General features: G+C 33.6%; 1 protein-coding gene and 1 long non-coding RNA gene across 6 annotated transcripts in view; one reads left to right on the forward strand and one right to left on the reverse strand.

The window, feature by feature from the left end:
* LOC129143984 (uncharacterized) overlaps positions 1-25,900 on the reverse strand; it is a 320,066-nt gene that overhangs the window by 211,428 nt on the left and 82,738 nt on the right. The window lies entirely within an intron of this gene.
* Positions 1-25,900, forward strand: part of LOC107974698 (uncharacterized) — a 69,211-nt gene that overhangs the window by 2,336 nt on the left and 40,975 nt on the right. The window contains exons 2-5 of one of the 2 annotated variants that reach the window (XR_001717631.4): positions 8,564-8,670; positions 9,473-9,590; positions 11,544-11,639; positions 14,626-14,781. This is a non-coding gene — a long non-coding RNA (uncharacterized LOC107974698). The remainder of the gene's footprint in view (positions 1-8,563; positions 8,671-9,472; positions 9,591-11,543; positions 11,640-14,625; positions 14,782-25,900) is intronic. The other variant, XR_001717630.4, reaches the window with a different exon arrangement.

Raw genomic sequence — 25,900 nt, forward strand, 5'->3', positions numbered from 1 at the left:
GCTTATTTTTCATGCTGGGTTTGGGTAGCATATTTTGGCCAACATTATTTTTTATCTTAATTTATAATTTGATAATGGGCATATCTTATAGTAAACTTTAAACCAACTATGTATAGCTTTTTAAATAACATGTTTATATTAAGAAAAATGATAATGGCAATTCATGTGAAGATTGTAAAAATCATAGAAAATCCATATATCAAACAAAAATCAATAAATATTAATTATATTTCCTAATAATTTTTAATTTTTAATGGCAGAGCTAAAGTGTGAAAACAAAATTTGTATTGATGTTGATCAACACTTTTGATTATTTAAAAAATTCATTATGACAAAAGAATGCACTTTTGCATTCTTAATCCCTGATTGTTAATTGTCTTAAAAAGAACTTTATTATTTAAAATTGTGGATGAACAATGGAATCAAATTAAACTTAATGGAAAATATTGCAACATTGTTTTTCTAAAAAATACAATTAGTTTTTCAGCAAAGTTAATTTTAAGGAGTATCAATGGAAAAGAACTTCTCTTCTTAAGTGGCAGGCCCAGCTGAGTTCTTGGGTGTAGATTTTCATTACTGCAACTAGGGACAAAGGGAAAAAATAATGAATCCTACGCATGTGCATTTTGATGTTCCCTAAGAGATGGGGAATTTAATTATGCTGATCTAATTATATACAAATCTAGTTTGTCTGATTTGATTACAAGAGAATCTAGGTTTTGTGTAAGGTTACTGCTGAATCGGGACTACTTTAATTTCTGCCAAATCTAGTTTGCTTGCTCTTTTCATGACCAAAATCGTGTAGCTCATAGCTACAACAAAATTAACATTTTGTTACACAGGGTATTTATCTGCATAATTCCTCTATCCAAAAAACCATAAAATATAATTTAAAAATGTAAAGAAATGACTGGAATGAGCAGAAATAGTACTAAATTTATAGAGGGCAAAATAAGAACTTGTAGGTTTTACAGATATGAAAAATGTATTAGCTATTTCAAATGTAAATAACTTCCTAGTAACTCTATGTATATTTACTTCATTTATAGACCCAGTGAGCCATTTATAACTTAGAGAAAAGTTATATTGTTATCAGAAATAAGTGATGGTAGATTGGAAAAGATAAACACAATGGCTTGCAAAGAAGGAATAATATCTCCAGATCCTTAGAATTTATTTTCAGCCTGGGGATACAGAGGCATATTTAGTTGGTCTCAACTCATGGTTTCTTGAGTTGTTGTCTACTTTCTCTTGTGAGAAAGTGAAACCAGGGAAAACATCTTCAGACTGTAAAACTTTCTCAAGGAAACAATTGCTGAGGTTGATTTAAGAAGGCTCTGGATAAGTCCCTAGCATATGTGCTACTTTAGCTTTCAAGAAGGGGGCAAAATGGATGGACTCAGCACGTTCTTTCTATAGCGCCACGTGAGTATAATTGATTGCCTCAAATAGCTGTGATACCTTTTCTGAGAAGGCTAAGTAGCCTTGTAGAAATCGTGACTTATCAACATCATGTAAGAAGGGCTTAGAAAAATAAGTTGATTTTTCTTTTTTTTTTTTACTAAAAGTTATTTTTTTTCCACTTTTAGCTGACAGATTTTATATTTGCTTCTCTAATATATTAGGAAATTATCCTCAAAACAAGCAAATGCAAACCAACAAACAAAAACTGGCATAGAACGTGATATTATGGACACTTGGTATTACAGGAAGTAATTAATGCTTAAAATGACTGGCATTAATTCTCTAAGAAGCAGTATAGTATCATTAATACAAAAAAAAGTAAATAAAATGAAAGCAAAATGGAAGGAAGGATGTAAGGAATGAAAGAAAGAAGAGAAAGAAAGAAAGAAAGAAAGAAAAAGAAAAGAGAGAAAGAAAAGAGAGAAAGAGAAAGAATCTCTACAATCCAGAAAAAAGTCGCGCATAAACATAAATATCATAAATATACACGAACATTATTAAAGAAAATTACAAACTTCACAGTTAACTCTCCACAATAAGCAGTTCACCAGTGCACAAGTGTAGAAGTATGCGTGTAATTAGGCATTTCATCTGACAAGCAGGAAAGCAAAGACTGCACAGAACATGTTAGAGAACTAGAAATACAAAAGAAATTGTATAAAATGTCTTCCCAACTGAAAAAAGCTTCTCTCTCTCCTGTATGCATGTAAGTCATAAACATTGGAACAATTAAAATAATACTAGTTAAGTATACTAATTAGTTAATAAATTATTGAATCATATGGCTAGAACTAACAAAATTAGAAAATTTCAGAAAACAACAACCTATAGCAATTCTATTATAGGTAATACATTTTTTCTTATTTAATTTTTAAAGAAGGTTTTTTTTCAAAGGAACATTCTTTTAAAATTAATAGCCTCTGAAAAGAACCCACAAGAGAATATAACTTTGTTTTAAATAGATGTATCTAAGGCTATTCATCAAATATCAGGTAAAGCAAATAAACTCTGAGGACATTCCAAACTCTGAGTTTCAATGATTGTAGGAAAGTGTTAGATAACTTCACATAAATAAACTTACATATTTTACATTTACATATATAACATAGTTATGTCTGCTATGTAACTGAGTAATTTCAACTAAAAAGTTATAATAATTTTGAATAGTATATCAATAAAGTTGGGCAGTATATCAAACTAGACTCATATGACCTTGTTAATAAATAGAAAAATATAATATGTAATAAATAATGAATAGTTCTTAAACTTAATACTGTTGCATTTATGACATTCATGCATACCACACACTTCTATTAGTAATTCATAAGAACTAAGGACTTATCCATCACCCTCAGGAAAACATAGCTAAAGTGAGAAGGAACAAATCATTGTGAATAAGTGATTCAGTCCATCATAGAGCCCATCTTCTGCTAAAATAAGGTAAAAAAGAAAGAAAGAAAGAAAGAAAAAAACAACATCTTTCTGCCCTTGAAACATTGGATTTATTTGGCAACAACAAAAAAAAATTACATTCAAGCATTCATTTCAAGTTTGGAGCTATATAAACTAAAGTAGTTTAACGATATCCTTTTTCAAATCATTTAAAATGAAAACTCATTAAGGAGCATTCAAAATAAATGTAGAGTGTTGCAATCTGTTACACAAAAAAAGTTATTTTCATGCTATGAGTTTAAATTTGTCTGAAGTTGAGCTTTATTGTTCAAGTGATATATTTAGACTTGACATAAGTAGAAAGCCAAAGGTGGTTTGGAGCCATTTCTCTTACATAAAATTTATGAGCTATTGCTATTTATAGTAAGTGATAGTAATACTCAAATTTTGTAAAGCACCCTGCTAAGTGCTTTGCTTTCGCTGTGTAATTTACCCCTCACAGTAATTCTACAAGGTAGGACTATCTCCTGAGTGTCTAAAACAGGAAAAATTTGGTCTTAGAGAGGCTCTGTAACTGGACCAAAAGAATTTGATTCTGAATTCCTACCTTTTAAATATTACATTATATTATAATTTTATTATATGTCAAGTTTTTTTGAAAATGTCAAGCACACTGCTTTCAAGGATGAATCCAGTTTTAATAAAAAGCTCATGGATGAAGTAAAATTTTTAAAAGAAAACTTGCAAGATCCAGAAAACACTTGGAAGATTCCAAACTGAGGTAATTTTTATTTTATCTAGTCCAAAGTAGCAATATAGAAATCATAAAGGCAAAATTATCCAATACAAACACACACACTACTCATTTTCTAATAAAACCTGCTAAATCACAAAGTTATCTAACACTTTCCTACAATCATTGAAACTCAGAGTTTGGAATGTCTTCAGAGTTTGTTTGCTTTACCTAATATTTAATGAATAGCCTTAGATACATCTAGTTAAAACAAAGTTATATTCTCTGTGTTTTCCATGGTGAATAGCATGAGATGATGCAATTTAGAGGCTACTTCACTATTTGAGTGCTTCTGGAAGAGCAGACACAATGGAGAAGGCAACGGTCAATGACATGTTGTTAGTATATGAGCATTAAGAAGACAAAGTAACTCTGACAGCTGTTACATTATTCTCTGGCTCAATAGAACCCTACTTCGGAAGAATACAGATGGCATTGAAATGCATGAGAAAAGTATTTATCTCATTCATACTCTAAAAAATCATTTTTATGTTAACATTTCAGCTAAATTGTGATAAGAATTTTTTCAACTTCTTAATATAATCTCTAAATTTTTGTGGAAATATTAGTGGATAAGACAAAGACTGCTCAAAGTAAATATTGATTCTCATGCTTTGTTTGCCAATATTGAATTTCAAGCACATATGTAAATGTGACATTCAAAAGTTCTTTTTCCAGATCGAGACTGTTTCTCTATAAAACTACACTGAATACTATTCAAATTCCTATATCAGCAATCTTGCATTATATGGATTTTTTAAAAAATACATTGAAATACTCAAGGCAGCATCAGTTGCAACAATAAATGAAATAAGTTGTGAACTTTTCAATGATCAAATCTGTCTCTTCAGCAATAGTTATATTCTATATATAGTTAATAACAGTAATTATATTTTAGAACTGAAGATTTATAAAAATGGGAAATTTAGAAGTCTTAGGAAAAGTTTCACACTGAACAGGCTTTTGGGAACATGTCATTTTATTTTCATTCACTAAATCTTTGCTTTTACTTAAAAAGCAATTTTTTGAGAACATGTAATGAACAAAAGCAAAGTGCTGTTTTTGAAATTCATGAATAAGGTAACAATGCTTCCTCTCTTGAGGTAATACTTTCCTTTGTTATTTCTATTGTTTGGTTACATTCTGCTAGTAGGAATTTGAGTAATAATTTGTTGGTAATTCCTCAAGATGAGAAGATTTATTTCACTGCTCACACAGGAAAAGGATCTGTTAACACAATAGGTATCTGGAGCACTCTCATTGAAGCAATTCTTCACATGTTTCTAGTTTATCTACATACAGAGTCAGATTATATTAGACAACATTGGATAGTTTTTAAGTGACATGAGGAGATTTTCTTTTTCTTTCTGCAGTTTTCAGGTGAGCATTTGAAATACTTTCCTCTTGAGAAAACCCGGAAATTAAAAACCACAATTGGTATAAAAGAATAAGAAGAAAATTCTGATGAATTATCTATAACTTATATGATTATTATATTTCCATTTGATTATTCTTCTCATAAAAGATCAATTCTATAACTAATTGAATGTGCTATAAAATTTTTAGCAAAAATGATAGAATAATATACATAAGCCTCACTTCTACCTAACTCCCCTTTGATCACTGCGTTAGCCTGTTTGCATTACTGTTGAGATATACCTGAAGCTGGGTAATATGTAAAGGAATGAGATTTATTTGACTCATGGTTCTACAGGCTATACAAGCATGACACCTGCATCTGTTCAACTTCTGTTGAGTGCCTTAGAAAGCTTTACAATCATCGTAGAAGATGAAGGGGGAGCCAGTGCATCACACGGCAAGAGAAAGAGGGAGGAGATACCAGAATCTTCTAAACAACTAGATCTGACCTTAGTAGAGTCTCTCTGTGGGGACTCTGCTCCTGCAGTGGGTTTCTGCCTTGGCACCCAGGCTTTCTGATATCTCCTCTGAAATTTAGGTGAAAGTTGACAAGCTCCCTTAACTCTTGCATTCTGCACCCCGGCAGGCTTAACATCACACAGAAGCCACCAAGACTTATGGCTTGCACCCCCTGAAACAGTGGCCTGAGCTGTAGGTCCTTTGAGCCACAGCTGGAACTGGAGTAGCAGGGATGCAGGGAGCAGGGTCCTGAGGTCACACAGGGCAGTAGGGCCCTATGCCTGTCCCTAAAACCTATTCTTTTCTTCTAGGCTTCTGGGTCTATGGTGAAAGGTACCGCCTCACTGATTTCTAAAATGTCTTTGAGGCTTTTTTCCCATTATCTCAGCTATTAGCATTTGGCTCTACAGAGTTACGCTAATCTCTATAGAAAGTGGTTGCACCACATGCCACTTGAATTTCTATCCTGAAAATGATTTTTCCTTCTCTATCACATGGTCAAGTTGTGACTTTTCCAAAGTTCTATACTCTGCTTCCCTGAAAATTTTGCTGCTTAGATATTTCTTCTGCTAGATACGTTAGGTCATCACTGTTTAAGTTCAAACTTCCACAGAGTCCTGGGGCATGGGCACAATTCAGCCAAGTTCTTTGCGAAAGTGTAACAAATGTGACCTTTGCCCTAATTCCCAATAACTTTCTCATTTCCATCTGAGACCTCATCAGCCTGGTCTTCACTGGCCGTATTTTCATTAGTATTTTGGTCACAACCATTTAACAAGTCTCATGAAGTTCTGTACTTTTTCTCATTCCCTGTTGTCTTCTCTGAGACCTCCAAACTCTGTCTGTTCCCCACTACCAAAGATACTTCCACGTCTTCAGATATTTTTATAGAAATTCCCTACTCCTTGGTACCAATTTTCTATATTAGCTTGCTTGTACTGCTATAAAAAAATACCTGAGGCTGGGTAATTTATAAAGAAAAGAGGTTTATTTGGCTCATGCTTCTCCAGGCTCTAAAAGCATGGCACCCACATCTGTTGAGCTTCTGCTGAGGCCCTTGGGAAGCTTAGAATTATGGTGGAAGGTGAATGGAGAGATAGTGCATCAAGTAGCAAGAGTAGGAACAAGAGAGAGAGGTAGGAGGTGACAGGCTGCTTTAAACAACCAGATCTCACTTGAACACAAACAGTGAGAGAGCTCATTTATTACCACAAGGACAGCACCAAGCTATTCATGAGGGATCCACCCCCATGACCCAACACCTTTCAGTAGACCCACCTCCAACATTGAAGGTCACATTTCAACATGAGATTTGGTGGGGAGAAAACATACAAACCATATGAAACACTTTTGAGAAAACAATTTCTATATATCAGAACAAGTAAAAGTAAAAAAAAAAAAAGCAGAAAAAGGAATAAAGAATGTATCTTATCTAACTTGTTAAGAACATTTCAATCAGTGTTTAAAATTAAAAATTCCCACAGTCGCTGAAAACCTAGCATATTCAAGACTGCTAAATTCTCAAATTAGCAATTTAACTATGGGCCTTAAAATGGATCTTGCCATTTTTTACCCATAAAGTGTATGTAGGTTGTTAGAATCTTATCTACAGGACTTAGACCTGAATCAATATTCATATAAAACAAAATTTCTTTTGATTGGGAAAGTAAAGTCATACTAAATGGCTTAGCAATACCATGAGAGTTTTCTGAATTCTAAAATCACTATTTTAAGAATTCAGAAAATATTTTTGAGACCCAATAAGAGTAGTAATTTTAAAGATAAACATAAATTTTAGATTTGCGATCTATGCGTGAGAGCATTTTCTCTTTAATCACCTTTCTGACAGTTCATTAAACTAAATCTGATAGTTATATGCAACATTAGGAAAATAATTTATAGAATGGTGAGATTCTGTTTTTGAAACATTAACCAATTCTTCTTCACACTCGATTTTCTATTACTCTTGATTTTTCTCACTTTTCTACATTGGAACTGGCTTTATTCATTCCTCAGAAAAGGAGTAATTCAATTGATAATATAGAAAATATAAACTTTTATAGTTGGAACTTAGAAAGTGTAAGCCCTGTGAAAAGGGAGTAAGTTCTGATGAAGATATCAGAGCTAGAAGAAAACATGGTGTTATTTAAATTATCAAACCCTCAGGTTACCTGATGGGCTTTTCTGTGTTGCAGGTTAGTAATGAGTAGGATGAGAGGCAAGTAATACTGATGAGTCCTTGAGAAAAGACTCTAGGGGAGATAAATGGATAGGTAGAGAGATAGAGAGATAGATAGACAGATAGACAGGTAGATGATAAATAGATAGATAGATAGAGAGATAGATAGATGTAGGAAGTTTGAATATGAGGGAAATATTACTCCTAAATAGAGTATGAAGTGGCGGCAAGGCCCTAGAGTGTAAAGGGCATATCATATCTTGTATCTGTGATGAAATCAGACTCCCCTGAGCATGCCCTGGAGAATTAACATGTTGTCAGGGCATCTTAAATAGTAGGACACAAATCCTAAAGTATCTTAAACAATGCCACAGAATATGATGTGCTTTTTCAAAAATAGAAAGATAAAACTTGGGAACCATAGAGAACACTGAAAGCAGTTAATTTTTAGCCAGATTAGAAAAAAGGTAAGAACGTGGGAAAATACGACAGTGACTTGCATACACCTAGGGTAAGATATTAGAACAACTCAAAATGTCTCCAGAGATGCTATCATAGGTTAGAAGAGACATCGAAGATCATATAACTAGTCCTTAAGTTCTTTACATTACATATCCCCAAGAACTTAGACTCAACCTCAGCAGCGTGATGGAGGAGATCCAAATGTATTAGCATTAACTTTTTACTATTAAGAAGAAGGGGGACATAAATAGATCTTGTTTTGCATAAAGTATTATGTATTCAGACTTATTTCCACTGAACATATTATCTGAGAAACAATAATGTTCACCTTTAATCTCAAACAAACTATTAATGAATCATCTCTTTCTTTTTCTTTTTTTTCTTTTTTTTTTGAGATGAAGTCTTGCTCTGTTGCCCAGGCAGGCATGAAGTGACACAATCTTGGCTCACTGCAACCTCCACCACCCCAGGTTCAAGGAATTCTCCTGCCTCAGCCTCCAAAGTAGGTGGGATTACAGGCGCCAGCCACCACACTCAGCTAATTTTTTTATTTTTAGTAGAGATGGGGTTTCTCCATGTTGGCCAGGCTGGTCTCAAACTCCTGACCTCAGATGATCCAGCCACCTCAGCCTCCCAAAGAGTTGGGATTACAGGCGTGAGACACCATGCCCAACCATGAATCATCTTTTATAAATGACATGTATTGTGTGAGTTCTGAATGTTTATAAGGAGTTCATATTCAGTATTGTTTAAAAATAATAATAATGCCATGATACTTTAAAATTCTAAATTGGTTATAAATGATATATCTACTTGTTGATAATTTTTGTATTGGAATGAACAAAAAGTTATTTAATTTAGGTAAACTGACAACATTCAACCTAACAAAGGTAGTTATTTTTTACTGCATAATCTAGTATACTCCCTATAAAAGTAAAGTAAGAAATGTTATCATATATATCGTATATGTGTGTATATATACATATATACATATAAATATGTGTGTATTTTATATATATGTGTATATATATGTATATATAATACACACATATGTATCTGTTCTAATTCCTTGATTAAAAGGGACTTCCATTCTATACTTACTAAGGAGAAGAAAATAGAAAAATGTGATTTGGATGACTATCCCATATTTAATACTAAAAGTGACAATCCTGGTACAAAAGAATGTACCATTTTATTTGTTCTGTTGGTAAAAATGACTTTATGTTAACTTAATTTGAAGAAATGTAAAAGTAAAGAAAAGGAATAAGTTAAACTTAAATAGACGTTTTTGTCTTTGCCAATAGTTTGAATGGCGAATATGTCCAAGTCCATGCTAACAGAAAGGAGCAGATCTCAGGAACCTGAAGAAACCGGCACACAATAGAATCTATAAAAGGTCAGAAATGGAGGTCATATATGTCTGTGAGTATGTGTGTGTGTGTATATATATATATATATATATAAAATTATTCATATATATATGAAAAGCTGGTAGAATTTGGAAGTTATAGCGATTCAATAAATATTTATTTTTCTTTTCTTTTTTCGAAACAGTCTCACTCACTCTGTCTCCCAGGCTGGAGTGCGGTGGCACCATCCCAGCTCACTGCAAACTCTGCCTCCTGGGTTCAAGTGATTCTCCTGCCTCAGCCTCCCAAGTAGCTGGGATTACAGGCATGCATCACCATGCCCAGATAATTTTTGCATATTTAGTAGAGACAGGGTTTCACCATGTTGGTCAGGCTGGTCTCAAACTCCTGATCTCAAGTGATCCACCCACCTCAGCCTCCCAAAGTGTTGGGATTACAGGCATGAGGAACAGTGCATGGTCATCAATAAATATTTCTTGAGTAAGTTTATTACTTAAGAAAAATTTGATAATAAAAAATTAAATTCGTTGTGGAGGTTTGTTTGCATACAGTAATCTACACATGCCACATTTCCATTTGGGGTTTCATAATATTCAATTTACATAAAATTTTTAAATATGATGGCTTTTATATCTCACTGTCTTTTATTTAATTTGATTGCAATCTGTGGCTGATGTAGGATTCGACATTGTTTAGATGGGTAATTTACCTTACATAGCCAGATGAAAAATAATTCATTTAAGAGCAAAGTAGGAAAAGCCACATTCAGTTACCAAGTCCAAAGTACTGGCTTGTTTAACAAGACACTGTGACAAGTCAGTAGCGTCAAAAATCTAGACACCTGAATAACACATAAGGTTGGGGAAAAGACACTACAAAAGTGGAAACTGCTGGTCTCAGTGGCTTATGACTGTCACCCCAACTACTCAGGAGGTTGAGGCAGGTGGAACCCTAGAGTTACAGACCAGCCTGACCAGCATAATGAGGCCCCATCTCTAAGAAATTTTTTAAAATAGCCAGAGAGGGTGGCAGGCACCTAAATTCTCAGGTACTCAGGAGGCCGAGACAGGAGGATTCCTTGAGCCCAGGAGTTCAAGGCTGCAGTGAGTCATAATCATGATGCTGCACTCCAGCTGGGGCAACAGGTGAGACACCATCTCAAAAAAGAAAACAGAAAAAGTGGAAACAAAATGAGAGTGTCCAAGGAATTGCCATAAACAAAACCAGGATGCACAAATATGCTTTTGTGTTCATGTATCTGAAATTATGAGTATATTAGACACATCATGTGAGATGGGGCTACCATGAAGATAGCCTCTATAAAGTATATGCTGTAGTAATATGGTAATGAACAGTCTTCACTTAGAAAGCACCTTTCGTACAGGCCAATTGGCAATTGATTAGAACATTCCTACTGCAACAGAAAGTGCTCTTTATTTGAAGAGCCTCATTAAAACAAAGTCTCAGTGTTATAACATTACAGTGTAACTGTAGTACTAAAGTTTTCTTACAATAATGGCATTTGAAGGCCACACTAGGAAGAATTAATCTTCATTAGGAGTAATGTTCATAAAGAGGGATCTAGACTATATTATGTGTTATGTATATGTTTATACTCCACATATTTATACATATTGTACAGATCTATACATTTTTATATATATCTCACACAAAAAATACATGTATATATGAATACATGTATGTGTGTATATATGTATATGTGTGTGTGTATCTATATCTATATATCTATATCTATATCTATATCTATATATATGAGAGAGGAGAGAGAGAAAGAGAAAAGGAAAGAAAAGGAAAGATTTTAAGGAACCCGGGACTAGCAAGTCTAAATTCCATAGGGAAGACCAGCAGACTAGAAATTCAGGTTGGAGTTGATATTGCAGTCTCGAGAGAAAAATTCACAAAGCAGGCCAGGCAGTCTAGAAACTCAGGAAGAGTTTGTATATTACAGTCCTGCTTCAGGAAACTTCTGTCTTTATTCCGAAAGCTTTCAAGGGATTGCATGAGACTTACCAAATCAACTGGACACCAAAGTTTGGCCAAGATAACACATAAAATTAGCCATCACAAAGACTAAATGAAGGTAAGAACAGTTATACTCAGCGCGACCCCGAAAAATCCTCCTAAAAATACAGTTCCAATCTTTTTGGGTATTTAGGGGCTGGATTGTCTTGGGCTGATGGAAATATTGCTAATCAAATGAGATTCTAGTGCAGATGAAATAGATAGTAATTTCTTTTTGCCATACTACAATAGCATTTTGTGCTTCTTACACTGGATTTGCATATCTCTTTATGTGGAATTGTTCCAATATATGTCGTTGTCCACTCATGACATGTCTGACCTTTATAAAATCCCAGAATGCAGCATATTGACCTAATGTTACAAAGTGCCCAGACTTTGTTACACTTAGATTATTCAATTTTTTCAACATATAAATTATTTCCATTATTTATTTATTTAATGATGCAAATTATCTGTAATGTGTCAAGTGTCATGTTCTATGTTTAAAGTTAATAGGCAAATGTAATACTGCAAAGTTGGTAGGTGAACTACAATACCAAAGATCTGTATTTTAAAACCCTGAGGGGCTGTACTGAAAGCAATTATATAATATAAATCTAAAATTTAAAAATTACACAAAATTATAATTATCACCGTTCCATCTTTAAATATAAGAAAGGTGACTTCTGTAAACTACTGTGATCTACAAAAAACTCATAGATTGAGATATAATTAAAATTATATTAGCACATATTTCAGCCAAACAAAATTACATGAAACTTAGTAAACCTACAGATAGGTTAATCAATTATACTTCCTTAGGTTTATAATCTCACTTTAAATGAATCTAAAAATCATATAAAACATTGACATATGAATGTGCATTTTAAGGAAAAAAGTGGTCATAATATATTTCTAATGCCTCTGAGGAAGGTACTGGCACTTAAAGTTGGTTTTAAATATTTTATAGTGGCCAGGCGCGGTGGCTCACGCCTGTAATCCCAGCACTTTGGGAGGCCAAGGCAGGCGGCTCACAAGGTCAGGAGATTGAGACTATACTGGCTAACACGGCGAAACTCTGGCTCTACTAAAAAAAAAATACAAAAAATTAGCCAGTCGTGGTGGCAGGCGCCTGTAGTCCCAGCTACTCGGGAGGCTGAGATGGGAGAATGCCGTGAACCCGGGAGGCAGAGCTTGCAGTGAGCCGAGATCTTGCCACTGCACTCCAGGCCGGGCGACAGAGCGAGACTCCGTCTCAAAAAAAAAAAAAAAAAAAAAAAAATTATAGTGACCCTCTACAGCTATTGGAATAATCTTTGTCAATCTATATGTGATTGATTGAGGTTGAGTTTGAAAAATTTCAGGTAGTTCATGGCACATGTATTTCAACACCATTTTTCCAAGTCATTGGATACCTACCTTGCATTTTCTGTATTTTCAGCAGTAATATTGGCTCAGCCTTGAGAGTTAAGAATGTAAGTTGATATTATATAATAGAATAACAATTTTAATTATTTAATATTTTTAAATACAACCCATAATACATTTATCGAAGCAAAATTTTAATAAATATTTTTGAACATTTTTGGCTCTTAAAAATGTCTTTTAAGTGATCTTTTTTTAAATTTTAAATTATTTGTCATTTGTATTATAGTTTTGTTAAATCTTTAAATTGTTTTTAGCATGAGGTATTACAGAGTCATTCACTCGGTTATTAGAATAAAGTATTTGTTATCAGAGTTAATATTTAAAAACAAAAATAAGGAACAACTCAATGTGATGTTCCAGTATGTGCTAATAGAAATATACACATCACAATAGTACCCACTTTCTTCCCTAAAAATATTTGCATTACTATGTGAGAATTTATAAAGACAACAATTCCCATTCACTTAAAATAATGGATGTTGAAGTAAATCACAGAGGCAGTGACAAGGATGTGTTGCTGCCGCTCAGGTGAAATTCCTGATATGACACTCTCAGGTGGTATGGGCAAGCAGACCCTCTAACACCTGCCTAAAATGTAAATAAGATATGTACACAATAATGCCCATGCTAAGCAGTGTAAATATCACATCTAACTAATTCAACTCCTAAAAATTAATGTCTTGGAATTGACCTTTAAGCCCAGTGGTCCGATGGGAAGAAAATGCTAATTAATAATTTGATTCTTCTATGAAGTGTTATAACACTGGCAACTATTCACTTCTTTTGAACACCCAGCCTAGATTAAAGTGGTAATCTCTATGTGTAAGGTAAAAAATAAATACTAAAATTAATAAAACTACAGTAGAACCATGTGTGGTTTGGCATCCAGTGATAGAATATAAGTGAATATTAATACAGCTGGGCAGTAGAATAATCTCTTAGTGTAAATGTGTTATACAACTGTGAAAAAGAATACTTCCGATGCTCTGGGCATTGCTAGGTAATTCTACTCACTCTGTCTTTAGATTCTTGTCACACATATTTAAACCACTTCCCATTTGGGTACAATTTCTCCAGAGATGTAGACTAAGATTCTTGTTCCTCGTATATTCTGAAACTGCATGTCAGATACTATGACTAGATTCAGGCAACGACTTATCTTCCTGAATAAGATGAAAGGGCTTTTCAAAACCCCTTCAACCAATTTTAACCACCACTGTGAGCTTCTGCATAATGGCAGGTATTCTGGAGTTGTTGCAAACATAGTCTGATCCAACTATTAATTCTAATTTGTTAATGCCCTGTTTTTCCTTTTACCTGATCCCCTAAAACTACCTTATTTTCTGACCATTTCTGAGGCCTGCTGGCCTGCTTGTCTAGTTTCCATCTAATTTGTCAATCCCTAAGATCATTAATTAAGTTATTCATTCACTCAACACGTATTTCTTAAGGACCCACCATGTGGAAGTGTATATATGTAAATATCAATTCTTGCAATTATCTATTGTTCCATCTATCCTCCTTCCATCCATCATTTATCTGGCATCTATCTATTTATCTACCCTTCTAAATACCTATCATCTTCTTATACTTTCAAGTTATGAAACATATAGTTCTTTTTCATTTTGTATCAAAAGATGGCATCTACTGGTGATATTTAAAATTACTACCAAAGTAAATGAAATTCAAAGAAGTTTCTATTTTATGACAACTGAAAGTAAGTGTGGAAACAAGAAGTCCTCCAAAAAAATCAGAGATAATTATGACATAAGGAGACTTTGGTCAGAATGAAAGTAAGTGTCTTTTGTGCTTTACATTTAATTTACAACTATACCCTCTTTGTTAATACAAGGCATTATAACAATCATAATATTTTGCTCCCTAGAAACACTGACTTTTCTTTTCCCATAGTTCTCTGTACATTTTTGTCTTTTAAAGACCTGATTATGTCTAGATAAGTCTTATAAAAATAATATAGAAAAACACACAGGAAAACATAGAATATTTTACCTACTTTTATATAGTGTCTGGCCTTTACTAGCATTTGCTTCCTGAATCAAATGGGTGATATTCATACAAGAAAACAAAAAGAGCAATGACAAAAATCCCAACTAACAGGACTAATGACACAATAACATAATTGGAAAATAAAAGTAAAATATAGTTTTTGAGAAATTTCAGGGAGAACTACAAAGAGAATTTTAAATTTATAAAAGGGGTTTAGCATGAATTAAACTGTAATAAAAATTGGAGAGGCTGAATTATTAGAGGGCCACAAAACAAGAAGAGCAAAAGAATATATGAGAATATTTAGCAAGAGTATGTGAAGTTTGGTGTGGTTGGAAATATGTGTTGTTCAAGATTGAATGGGAATTAAAGGTAAAGTGAGAGTCTTATTCAGTCAATGGAGAAAAACTTATAGTTAGAAAAATTCTGTTTGTACATAGGCCAATATAGCAAAAAGAGGTGGAAAATTAGCAGTACTTGGGATAATATGTAAGTTATATTATTTGTTCCACTATTAGCTGACTAAGCAAAGAGTGTCATCAGAAGATTTAAAATAAAGAACAGAGATGACAATTTAGAAATTTTCATTAAAATACAAGGTTAAGTTCTGTACCAATCAACTGGAAACTTACATCTGGAATCTAGAAGAATGATCAAAGTCAGAGGTAAATATTGGGGAGTTATTAGTAGATACACAACAAATTATCTTCAATATTAAAAAGGAAGAATAAGTAGTGGCTAGAAAAGTATAAGGACTCAATTTGGGGTCATGACTGTCATTATTTTTACTTTGAGGGAAATTGGACAGTGAATAAAACTATGAAGTGAGGGAGCAAAAAAACTGAAAGAAAAGAGTGACAGAAATCAATGGCAAGGTTTTCCTACCTTTCTTCTCTATGTTAATAATCATTAAATCAGTCATAAAAGCAGACATTTTCTTTTTTAAACTATATTTTTATTGTGGTAAAATACATATAGCATAACATTTGTTATTTTAATATTTTTTATTTGTACAATTTACTGCCACAAATTACATTCATAATGTTGTACAACCATCACCACTATCTAGTTCCAAAATTTGTTATCAACCCAAACCCTCTACTGTACTCATTAGGCAACAACTTCCCAATTCGCTTTAACCCCAGCCCTTGATAACTTCTAGTCTATATTATGTCTCTATGAATTTTCCTATTCTAGATATCTCATATACATGTTCACTCTTCTAAACTATATGTTTCTTTATGTCTGGTTGATTTCACTTAATATATCGTTTTCAAGGTTCAATCATGTTGTAGCATATATCAATGCTTCATTCCTTCTGATGATTGAATAATATTCCATTGTGATATATACCCCTTTTATTTATTCTTCTGTTTATAGATGCTTGTATTATTGCTACCTTTGTGAATAATACTGCTAAAATATTGATATGCATATATTTGTTTGAGTCCCTAATTTTATTTTTTTCAGATATACACCTAGGAGGGAAATTGCTGGTCATATAGTAATTCTATGTCTAATTTTTGGAGAAATCACCAAACATTTCTACAGCAGCTACATCATTTCACATTTCCACCTACAATGTACAAGAGTTCCAATTTCTCTGCATCCTTGCTAACGCTTGTTATTTTTCATCTTCCTGATTATAGCTATCACAGAATTTTTGAAGTGGTGTGATTTTGGTTTACATGTTTTCCATTTTCTATTTCTTGAGCATTTTTTTTCATGTGCCCATTGACCATTAATCAATCTTTTTTTTTTTCTTTTTTTTTTTTTTGAGATGGAATCTTACTCTGTTGCCCAGGCTGGAGTGCTGTGGTGCCGTCTTGGCTCACTGCAACTTCTGCCTCCCAGGTTCAAGTGATTCTCCTGCCTCAGCCTCCCAAGTAGCTGGGATTACAGGCACCTGCCACCATGCCTGGCTAATTTTTTGTATTTTTAGTAGAGATAGGGTTTCACCATGTTGGCCAGGCTGGTCTCGAACTCCTGACCTCGTGATTTGTCCACTTCAGCCTCCCAAAGCGCTGGGATTACAGGCATGAGCCACCTCGCCCAGCCCATTAATCAATCTTATATGGAGAAATGTCTATAGAAGTCTTTTGTCCGTTTTGTTGATTAGGTTCTTTGTCTTGTTGAGTTGTAGAAATTATTCACAAATTCTGAATATTAACCTCTTGTCACATATTTAGTTTACAAATATTCTCTCCCAATCTGTGGGTTGTTTTTACTTTCTTTATAGTGTCCTTGGTGCACAAGTTTTTTTTTTTTTAATTTAATGAAGTCAAATATGCCAATTTTATCTTTTGTTGCTTATATTTTTAGTATACTTAAAAATTATTGCCAAATCCACCACCATGCAGATTTGTCCTAATCTTTTAAAGAAGTTTGTAATAGTGACACTTAAATTTAGATGTTTTATCTGTTTTGACTTAACTTTTTAAATGTGGAATAAGGTAAGGGATTGACTTCAATCATTTGCATGAAAATATCCCATTTTACCAGCACCATTTTGCGGAACAGACTGTACTTTCCACATTGAATGGTAAAGTCATGTATTGAAGTCTCCAACTACTATTGTAGAATTATTTATTTTCCTTTTTAATTCTTTCAATTTTTGCTTTATATATTTTGCCTCTATTGTTTGGTATGTATACCTTTAAAATTATTTTATAGTGAAACTTTCAACAATATATAATGTAGTTTTTTCTTTTGGAAACATTTTTTATTGGAAATCTATTTTATCTGATATGAATATAGTCATTCCAAGTCTTTTGTGATAATTGTTAATATAGAATATATTTTTTCATTATTTTACTTTAAATTTCGTTGTGTCTTTGCATCTAAAGTGATTCTTTCATACACTGCATATAAATGAATAATGTTTTCTTTTTCATACATTCTGCCACTCTCTTAACAATCTTATAAAAATTACCTCTTTTTGAATTGTATGTGTATTATATATATTTACAGTTATCATTTTATGCATGTGTCTTTTAAATCATATAGAAAAACTATGAAGAGTTACAAACAAAAATACAATGAGGTTGGCTTTTTTACTTACCTACATAGCTACCTACACCAATGTTCTTAATTTCCTCATACAGCTTCAAACCACTGTCTAGGGTTCTTTTATTTCAACTGGATGAATTTCCTTTAGCATTTCTTGTAAGATAAGTCTATTAGTAACAAGTTCCCTTAGCTATTTTTTTTTTAATACTTGAAGGACAATTTTGCTGTATGTAGAATTCTGGGTTGACATTTTGTGACCCAAACCCTGGACTATTTACAGTACTTTATATCAACCCACTGCCTCTGTCCTCCATTGTTTCCAATAATAAATCAGCTGCTAATTATATCAAAAATATTTTGTATCTTACTTTTCTCATGCTGTTTTTAAGTTTTTTCTGTGTTTAGCTTTTAATGATTTGACTATATTTTGCCTGAAATTTGCCGAACATTTTTAATGTGCAGTTTTATGCCCTTCATTAAATTTGGGAAATTGTCAGCCATTATTTCTTAAAATAGTCTTTCCAACTTATTTTCTCATAGTCTTCCTTCTGGGACTCCCATAATGAATACATTGGCCTTCTATGTAATGTTCCACAGGTCTCTTATGATCAGTTCATTTTTTAAAAAAATCGTTTTTCTTTCTGTTTCTCACACTGCATAAATACTATTGTCTATCTTTAAGTTCACTGATTATTTCTCCTGATTGCTCATTCTACTGTTGAAACACTCTTGCGAAGTTTGTGTTTCACTTATTATACATCTCTAAAGAGAAGTATATTATACTTTTCTTGTCTGCAGTAGAAATTCTATTTGGTTCCTTTATATATTTTATATCTTTATTTTGATATTGTTATCACATATATTATTTTGCTGGTTTCCTTTAGTTCTTGTCTATAATTTCCTTTACCACTTTGAGCAGTTTTAAAACATTTGATTTAAAGTCTTTGTATAGAAAGTCCAATGTTTGTGCGTCTTCAGGGCCTACTTCTGTGAATTATTTTTTCCTTTGAGTGTCCAATACTTTCTGATTTCTTTGTATGGCTTTATGATTTTTGGTTGAAAATTGGACATTTCTAAATTTTAATGGACTAACTCTGGCAATGAGGTATTCTCTTTCCCCAGGATTTGCTATTTTGATTATTCTAGGCTTACTTTGTTTTGGCTAAGATTTCCTTGCATTACAGGGGAATTTTTACCTGACTTTTATTGACTCAGCATTCAATTATTGCTCTAATACTTTGACTGTTTTACAAACTTAAGACAGAGTTCTCAATGTTTCTGATATGTTTATTATATTTCTGATGAAACACAGGAATTCAGAGCTTCCCACTCCACTATTTCCCTGGTGCCACTCCCCAAAGTGGGCATTTAAAAAATATTCAATCAGTCCTTCTTCCTAGAAATGACGTATGGATCTTTATTTGCTCATATGATTATATTATTCCTAACATATTTCAGCAGAACTTTCAAATTATAAAAGAGTTATGTTTATGTTCACTCTGTAATTGCATTCTTAGCTAATGTTTATAATAAGAGATTAACAAATAAAGGTAAAATAAATGAGTAAATTTGTTTTTTTGCAATAATTACTTAAAGGCTAAACTTTTTGATCACGGTGAAATGTTGATTTACTTCAGATTTCTATATTTTAGATTATTGAGGGCATGATTTGAAGCCAAAATACATTTATTCCCATATAAAATATGAAACAGTTGTTTTTTTTCTGTTGGGGCTTATTGAAGTAAAAATTAGTATGTCTTGGTGGTAAAAATGTGCATTTACAATTTTAAAGAAAACATAAAAACATACTTTAACTCCTGGCCATGTGATATTAACTCTTATTTCCCAGTATGCTTTTAATGTGATTTTTCCATCTAAGAATTATTTTGTATTTACTTTTATATTTAACTCCCAAATACCAATCAAAGAGCAACTGGGCCAAACATCATTATCAAGACAAAGGAATCTACATGATGGTATTTAAAAAAATTCACCCCCAAAGAAGTTATGTTTAAAAAAAATCAGTTTGATTCTTTCACCAACATTTGTTACACTTTGGGTTTTCAAGTTATTTCTGGGCTATACAGTTCTTTCCAGACTACCCTGTAGCAATTTGAGAGTCTAGTATCACTTTGTGTTGGGATCCAAAGATCCAGAAGAAGCTTAGCGCTGTGAGTAGACCACCTATGAAGCCATCACAAAAGCTCAACCCACCCTTGATCCCAGAATCTTTATGAATGCTTACTGAAGAAAATTCTCAGGATGATTCAGAGGCCTCTCATAACTTCTGCTCCAAGATGTCGATAAAGAACCTTAGTAACTTGACTGTCAATTCTGGTACCAAATTCCCAACTTGTCTTCATCTGTTAGAAGGTTTACCTCAACAACACGGTAGAATAGAAATGATTTTCCAGGGTATCAGAGATGGCTGGCCTTACAGGGGGAAAGGAGTAAGAACACAGTTATCTGTGCAGAAAGAAAGGGTGGTAAAATTGAGATACCTGTTAGTAAACAGATTTTCTCAGCTTCAAAGAGAACTAACAGACACGGGGCTTAAAAGAATTCAGATTGAATTGAGAAGGGAACCATTCAGATCTGGCTGCACTTTCTGCATGCACTAGGAGGGATCCTTCTGAGAATGCTAGAATAGGGAATTATGACACTGAGCAGATTCAGCCATCAATTTTATTCTTGTACTTTTTATTCTTGCTGGTAATATTATTCAGCAGTTGAGAAAGCTACTCTATACTATTACAGACTGTATAACAATAATTTTGATAATGAGTTCTGTTACGTATTTTTCTTCATATATCTTTTCCTTTCTACCATGATACCAGTAATTTATAAGGGATCTGTATAGTTTGAATGTATTTGAATAACTTCAATATACTTTAGCTCTACTGTTTGATTTGACCAAAGAAGCATCAATAGGTCCTAAGTGTTCCCATGTGTCTTAGAAGCCTGAAGTCAGTGAGATGTAACCCAAGGTCAAGAATCTGTAACAAAGTAACTTGGGGAAAGAAAACATTGGGTAGTTTGGCAAGAGCATAATAATTTGATTTTCTGGCTTTCAAAAATTTGAATTGCAGTAAAAGAAGACTTCCATGTGTTATTTTTTTTTCCATCTTCAGTAGCAAGTAAATGTGTGCATAGAGAAACAATAAAATTGATATATTCAAGTATTTTTAAAAATCAAATGTAGAAAAATAAAGCCAACCTTTACACTTACTCTATATATTCAAGAAAATACTTTGAAATGCCCAGAGAATATGTGTAAAATGTGAGATGAAGCTATTATACCACAAGATGGCAGATTAAGGCCACTAAACTGATATTTTTTGCAATAGTAAGGTTCTATTTTCTCTTTCATATACATGCTGACTTTTTATAGAACTTTTAATAAAAAGAATACAAACTATGCATAATTTGGATGTAAATTGATCATTAGAACTCCAATCTATGGCAATCATTATTTTTCAATTGAAAATCTCTCTCCAATTTTGCTTAAGATATAATAAATATTTTGTTACTTAATTAAAAGTTATTTTATGTGATTTAAATATCCCTGTAAGGATTTCTATGAAAACTTTAAACTATTATGTATTCAATAAATATCAAGGTATATAAAACAAACTTTGGCTTTATTTCTGGATAAAATTGATTTTTTGACTATCCTTATGAACCATGAGACATTCAGAGCTACTAAAAACAAATAAAAATAAAAACAAGAATTTTAAAAACATCATTACTTTGGTATCAGCTTATTTTAAAATTATGTTGCCATTGTTTAAACTTTCTAATTTCTGCATTTATGATCCTTTCTAATCTTGAATACTAAGGCCTCTGATACCCTCTTATGGCCTTAAGTTTTGCTTAAATGTATGATGCAACTGTACTCTTAATTAGTATCTGCATTGTATTTGACATACCATCACAGAATCAAGGAAATTACATTATAGATATAAGAAAATCTATAGCAAGAAGATAATGGTGCTTCCAGATATAAATCGCAACCGGTGGGAAAGTTCCTAAGCATAAATAAAACCATATATTCAGGATAGCAAGACGTCCAATGGGGCTTTGTCATAGAATATTCATGTGATTATCATAGCTGGAGAATGAGGCTGAGAATATGTTTTGAAGGACAATCTATTCCCCCCCAAAAAATACCTGGATGATCTCATTGATGTTAGAAAACTTAAAAAAATGTTAAAATAGAAGATTATTATAATTTGATTTAATATTTATAAAAATCAAACTTCCAACCCTATGGAAGATGATGTGGACTGCAAAACTTGCATTAAGCAGCAGAATTTGGCTCACGGATATACAAATTAGGAGCCTTTTCTATTATTCCTCATAAAACATAAGGAAGAATTAAAAGGTGCCTGAGATACTGAAGTAATTGAATGGGGAATTCTTAATTAATCAGCTAATTATTTAAAAGATCATTTATTCATTTAAGAAATTAATTGAGCACCTACATTATACCATGTGTATTTTATTTTATTTTATTTTAAAATTCTATTTATTTATCTGAGACAGAGTCTTGCTTTGTCGCCTAGGCTTGAATGCAGTGCCATGATCTCAGTTACTGCAACCTCCTGAGTTCAAGCAATTCTCCTGCTTCAGCCTTCTGAGTTCAAGCAATTCTCCTGCCTCAGCCTCCGGAGTAGCTGGGATTATAGGCGCCTGCCACCAGGCCTGGCTAATTTTTGTATTTTTAGTAGAGGCGGGGTTTCGCCATGTGCCAGGCTGGTCTGGAACTCCTGACCTCAGGTGATCCGCCTGCCCTGGCCTCCCAAAGTGCTGCGATTACAGGCTTGAGACCCTCGCCCAGCTGCATTTTTAAAACTTGGAGTTACAGTGTTGAAAAATAAACGAAGTCCCAAGCATTACAGAGCTTACTTACCACCTGGAATATATCCACACCAGCACCTCACACCCCATTCTCAGGAACATATTTTAAAATGTCACATTGTGGAGGAAACAAGAAATAAGTGAGGGAGCTGTTTGAATATTTTTCCTGTGATGAAACGTTCTAGGCAGAGGGAACCAAAAATTGCAAAAGCACCAAAGCAAAATTAAACTTATGTGTTTTGGATACGTTAGAGAGACCAAGTTAGTAGACAGAAAATAAAAAAAAAATAAGATAACTTTTAAAATGAACTAATAATTTATGAGTCAGCATTGCGTCGCATTGGCTATATAGTTATGAACAAACATAATCTTTTGTTTAGAGAGAATTTACAGTCTAGGGAGGAACTTGCTATATTGAAAGAGGAGTATAAACCAATGTAGGTAAAAAGAAATGTCCAGGAATGTGAGGAAGCAGGAGAGTCAAGAACTGCGTCTTCAGTGGTTTCTTGCTAGAGTCAGCTGTTTTTTAATAATCCCATTAACCTAGATAAAAATGCCAGGAGAGAAATGCTTATTGATGAGGCATGATGGAAGACTGGCAGTAATGACTGCTGCTTTTAAAACAGAAATTGCCAGCCAGGCGCAGTGGCTCAGGCCTGTAATCCCAGGTCTTTGGGAGGCTGAGGCGGGTGGATCACGAGGTCAAGAGATCAAGACCATCCTGGACAACATGGTGAAACCCCGTCTCTACTAAAAAGACAAAAATTATCTGGGCGTGGTGGCGCACGCCTGTAGTCCCAGCTACTCGGGAGACTGAGGCAAGAGAATGGCGTGAACCCAGGAGGTGGAGCTTGCAGTGAGCCAAGATGGCGCCACTGCACTCCAGCCTGGGCAACAGAGCGAGAATCCGTCTCAAAACACACACACACACACACACACACACACACACACACACACACACACAGAAATTGCCAATACTATGGAACTACTTGAGAAAGATATTAGTGAAAACTTAATCTTAGAAGAAATAATATGTATGAAATTTTTAAAATACAGCATATAATTAGAATAAGGGAGCCACACTGTCCTATAAGGTTAAAGGTTAAGAAAAAAGAGAAAGTTGCTTGGAATATATACCCACTGATACAGGACCTCAAGATGAGTAGGATTTTGGCAGAAGTGAAGTATGCTAGGGAGAGAGAGTTCCTCAAGCAGGAAGAATAGCATCGAAACAGGCATTTTTTTAAGTGCAGGAGACTGGCTGTTTTAACAACAAATGATTTGCTTTTGCCTGATCGTAGGTTATAGATTAGATTAATATTTTATTACAAATTATTTATTTAACTAGGGCAGTCTCTCATTAACTCACTTAGCAATCTTACATTTTCATCAGGCCTGCCTGGTGTCAATATATTTTCAACTTAATTTTTAATTGAGGTGTAGTTACATAAAGTAAAGTGTACAGATCTTAAGTGTTCAATCTGATGAGTTTTGACAAATGTGTAGCCATTATACAAAATAGATACTGGAAATTTTCATCTCCTCCAAAAAAATCCCTTGCTCCCCTTTCCAATTAGTCATCCATCATGTCGCTCTGCTGTCCCACCTAAAAAGCCAACAGTTTCTTCTTGCTGAAGATCCAGTTTGTTAGTTCGTCCGTTGTAGAATATCATGTGAGTAGAATCATGGAGTGTTTTACTATTGTGTTTGCTCAGCATGTCTTGACATTCGTCCACGTCATTGCATGAAGTTGGATTTTTCTGGGATTTTTTACAATTACATCTTAAAACATAGATGAGCTTTTTAATCTGTGACTTTGCATTATGTTTTTAATGGTCACTCTAGAATTATACATCCTTATATTTCCACAGTTTACGTAGTGTACTTTGTTAACTTTGTACTATTTCACATAAAATGTAAGATCCTAGCACTTTGGGAGGCTGAGGCGGGTGGATCACGAGGTCAGGAGATCAAGACCATCCTGGCTAACAAGGTGAAATCCCGTCTCTACTAAAAATAAAAAAAAAATTATAAAATAAAATAAAATTAGCTGGGTGTGGTGGCGGGCACCTGTAGTCCCAGCTACTTGGGAGGCAGAGCTTGCAGTATGTGGAGATCACGCCACTGCACTCCAGCCTGGGCAACAGATCAAGACTCCGTCTCAAGAAAAAAAAAAAAAGTAATAATAAGTACATTAACTACCTCCTTCATCCTTTTGCTGTAGAATCAAATGTATTTTATCTGTATATACTATAAACCACACAATACAATGTAATGATCTTTGCTTTAATTATATGCATTCCAAAGAAATTATTAGAAAAATAGTATTTTATGTTTATCCACACTATGTATTATTTCCAGTGTTTTTTATTCTTTCCTGAAGATCTGTGTTTCCATGCTGAAGAACAACTTCCTTTAGCATTCTTTGTAGCACAGATCTGCTGGCAGTGCATTCCCTTAGGGTTTTTCTTTTTTTCTTTTTAAATCTAAAAATGCCTTTAGTTTGTCTTCATCATTGAAGGATATATTCACTGAACATAGCATTCTGGATTGACTGGCTTTTATCAAGCACTTTAAAGATATTATTCCAGTGACTTCTGGCCTTTATAGTTTCTGATGAGAAGTCAGTGATGCTTCAAATCATTCTTCCCTTGCTTGTAGCATGCAATTTTTCTCTGGCTGCTTTCCAGAGTTTTTCTTCATATTTGGTTTCTAAGAGTTTAACTATGATGTATCCTAGTATGATTTTCATTGTATTTTTCTCTGCTTGGAATTCACTGAACTTCTAAGATCTGGAAACTTATGTCTTTTACAAAAATTTGGAACATTTTCAGCCATCATTATATTTTTATGTGCCATTCTCTCTTAAATATTTTTTTCAGTAGCTTTTGGGGTACAAGTGGTTTTTGGTTACATGGATGAATTGTATAGTGGTGAAGTCTGAGATGTTAGAGCACCTGTCACCAAGTAGTGTAATTTGCACCCAATATATATATTTTTGTCCCTTTCTCTCCCTTCTACCCTTTCCCGTCTGTG

The sequence above is a fragment of the Pan troglodytes genome, chromosome 4 (genome assembly GCF_028858775.2).
Source record: "Pan troglodytes isolate AG18354 chromosome 4, NHGRI_mPanTro3-v2.0_pri, whole genome shotgun sequence".
Classification (NCBI taxonomy): domain Eukaryota; kingdom Metazoa; phylum Chordata; class Mammalia; order Primates; family Hominidae; genus Pan; species Pan troglodytes.